We start from the raw sequence: 3,961 nt of genomic DNA, 5'->3' as shown, positions 1-3,961 counted from the left end.
ATCCATGTATGAAAATGAAGTATGGACTTTGATAGACTTGCCCGATGATCAGCGAGCGATAGAAAACAAATGGATCTTTAAGAAGAAGACGGACGCGGATGGTAATGTTACCATCTATAAAGCTCGACTTGTCGCTAAGGGTTATCGGCAAGTTCAAGGGGTTGACTATGATGAGACTTTCTCTCCCGTAGCAAAGCTGAAGTCCGTCCGAATCATGTTAGCAATTGCCGCATACTATGATTATGAGATATGGCAGATGGACGTCAAAACGGCACTCCTTAATGGCTATCTTAAGGAAGAACTGTATATGATGCAGCCGGAAGGTTTTGTCGATCCTGAGAATGCTAACAAGGTATACAAGCTCTAGCGATCCATTTATGGGCTGGTGCAAGCATCTCGGAGTTGGAACATTCGCTTTGATGAGATGATCAAAGCGTTTGGGTTTATGCAGACTTATGGAGAAGCCTGCGTTTACAAGAAAGTGAGTGGGAGCTCTATAGCATTTATCATATTATATGTAGATGACATACTTTTGGTGGGAAATGATATAGAAATTTTGGACAGCATTAAGGCCTACTTGAATAAGTGTTTTTCAATGAAGGACCTTGGATAAGCTGCTTACATATTAGGCATCAAGATCTATAGGGATAGATCAAGACGCCTCATAGGTCTTTCACAAAGCACATACCTTGATAAGATATTGAAGAAGTTCAATATGGATCAGTCCAAGAAAGGGTTCTTGCCTGTATTGCAAGGTGTGAGATTGAGCTCGGCTCAATGCCCGACCACGGCAGAAGATATAGAAGAGATGAGTGTCATCCCCTATGCCTCAGCCATAGGGTCTATTATGTATTCCATGTTGTGTACCAGACCTAATGTAAACCTTGCCGTAAGTTTGGTAGGAAGGTACCAAAGTAATCCCGGCAAGGAACACTAGACAGCGGTCAAGAATATCCTGAAGTACCTGAAAAGGACAAAGGAAATGTTTCTTGTTTATGGAGGTGACGAAGAGCTCGTCATAAAGGGTTACATCGATGCTATCTTCGACACAAATCTGGATGACTCTAAGTCACAAACCGGATACGTGTATATTTTGAATGGAGGGCAGTAAGCTGGTGCAGTTGCAAGCAGAGCGTCGTGGCGGGATCTACATGTGAAGCGGAGTACATGGCAGCCTCGGAGGCAGCGCATGAAGTAATCTGGATGAAGGAGTTCATCACTGACCTAGGAGTCATACCCAATGTGTCGGGGCCAATCACTCTCTTCTGTGACAACACTGGAGCTATTGCCCTTGCCAAGGAGCCCAGGTTTCACAAGAAGACCAGGCACATCAAGCGTCGCTTCAACTCCATTTGTGAAAATGTTCAAGATGGAGACATAGATATTTGCAAAGTGCATACGGATCTGAATGTCGCAGATCCGTTGACTAAACCTCTTCCGCGAGCAAAACATGATCAACACCAGAACTCTATGGGTGTTCGATTCATCACAATGTAACTAGATTATTGAATCTAGTGCAAGTGGGAGACTGTTGGATATATGCCCTAGAGGCAATAATAAAATGATTATTATTATATTTCCTTGTTTATGATAATTGTCTATTATTCATGCTATAATTGTGTTATCCGGAAATCGTAATACATGTGTGAATAAATAGACCACAACATGTCCCTAGTGAGGCTCTAGTTGACTAGCTCGTTGATCAACTGATAGTCATGGTTTCCTGACTATGGACATTGGATGTCGTTGATAACGGGATCATATCATTAGGAGAGTGATGTGATGGACAAGACCCAATCCTAAGCATAGCACAAGATCATGTAGTTCGTTTGCTAGAGATTTTCCAATGTCAAGTATCTTTTCCTTAGACCATGAGATCGTGTAACTCCCGGATACCGTAGGAGTGCTTTGGGTGTACCAAACGTCACAACGTAACTGGGTGACTATAAAAGTATACTACGGGTATCCCCGAAAGTGTCTGTTGGGTTGACACGGATCGAGACTGGGATTTGTCACTCCGTATGACGGAGAGGTATCTCTGGGCCCACTCGGTAATGCATCATCACAATGAGCTCAAAGTGACCAAGTGTTTGGTCACGGGATCATGCATTACGGTACGAGTAAAGTGACTTGCCGGTAACGAGATTGAACGAGGTATTGGGATACCGATGATCGAATCTCGGGCAAGTAACGTATCGATTAACAAAGGGAATTGTATACGGGGTTACTCGAATCCTCGACACCGCGGTTCATCCGACGAAATCATTGTGGAACATGTGGGAGCCAACATGGTTATCCAGATCCCGCTGTTGGTTATTGACCGGAGAGTCGTCTCGGTCATGTCTGCGTGTCTCCCGAACCCGTAGGGTCTACACACTTAAGGTTCGGTGACACTAGGGTTGTAGGGATATTAGTATGCAGTAACCCGAAAGTTGTTCGGAGTCCCGGATGAGATCCCGGACGTCACGAGGAGTTCCAGAATGGTCCGGAGATGAAGAATTATATATAGGAAGTCCAGTTTCGGCCATCGGGAAAGTTTCGGGGGTCACCGGTATTGTACCGGGACCACTAGAAGGGTCCCGGGGGTCCACCGGGTGGGGACACCTATCCCGGAGGGCCCCATGGGCTGAAGTGGGGAGGGAACCAGCCCCTGGTGGGCTGGTGTGCCCCCCCCTGGCCCCCCTGCGCCTAGAGTTGGAAACCCTAGGGGTGGGGTGCCTCGACTTGGCTTGGGGGGCAAGCCACCCCCTTGCCCCCCCCCCCTTGGAGATTGGATCTCCTAGACTCCCCCCCTAGGGGCCCTATAGATAGAGGGGAGGAGGGAGGGCTGCACACCCATGCTCCTGGTGCCTCCCTCTCCCTCTGTAACACATATCCCTCTCGTAGAGCTTGGCGAAGCCCTGCCGAGATCGCTGCTGCATCCACCACCACGCCGTCGTGCTGCTGGATCTCCATCAACCTCTCCTTCCCCCTTGCTGGATCAAGAAGGAGGAGACGTCTTCCCCATATGTAGGTGTGTTGAACGCGGAGGTGTTGTCCGTTCAGCACTACGATCATCGGTGATTTGGATCACGACGAGTACGACTCCCTCAACCCCGTTCTCTTGAACGCTTCCGCTCGCGATCTACAAGGGTATGTAGATGCACTCCTCTCTCTCGTTGCTAGATGAACTCCATAGATTGATCTTGGTGAAGGGTAGAAATTTTTTACTTTCTGCAATGTTCCCCAACAGCGTTCCTCGCCATATTTTTCTTCAGTGTCGAGCACTTTGTTCCATCTGTGGTTGAGCGTATCCTACGCGGCCTTAAGTCTTTGTGTTGGTGTCAAAACCGGCAGATCTCGGGTAGGGGGTCCCGAACTGTGCGTCTAGGCGGATGGTAACAGGAGACAAGGGACACGATGTTTTTACCCAGGTTCGGGCCCTCTCGATGGAGGTAAAACTCTACTCCTGCTTGATTAATATTGATGATATGGGTAGTACAAGAGTGGATCTACCACGAGATCAGAGAGGCTAAACCCTAGAAGCTAGCCTATGGTATGATTGTTGTTCGTCCTACATACTAAAACTCTCCGGTTTATATAGACACCTGAGAGGGCAAGGGTTACATAGAGTTGGTTACAATGGGAGGAGATCTTCATATCGTATCGCCAAGCTTGCCTTCTATGCCAAGGAAAGTCCCATCCAGACAGGGGACAGAGTCTTCAATCTTGTATCTTCATAGTCTGGGAGTCCGGCCAAAGGTCATAGTCTAGCCATCCGGACACCCCCTAATCCAGGACTCCCTCACTTTGCTTCTGCTTCTTCAAGCTCCTCGCGGTGGCAATAAGCCTTCGATGGAGGTTCTCTTGTTCCAAGTTTTTTCCTGGGATGATGAGTGCATCATCGTCCGGACTGTTTTCCTCTTCGAAGACAGGTTGATGAATTTTACACTCAGGATCGGCGTCATCTGACGTCGGCTCC

The sequence above is a fragment of the Triticum dicoccoides genome, chromosome 2B, assembly GCF_002162155.2.
Source record: "Triticum dicoccoides isolate Atlit2015 ecotype Zavitan chromosome 2B, WEW_v2.0, whole genome shotgun sequence".
NCBI classification, from domain to species: Eukaryota; Viridiplantae; Streptophyta; class Magnoliopsida; order Poales; family Poaceae; genus Triticum; species Triticum dicoccoides.
Note: the sequence above shows the minus strand (reverse complement) of the source record.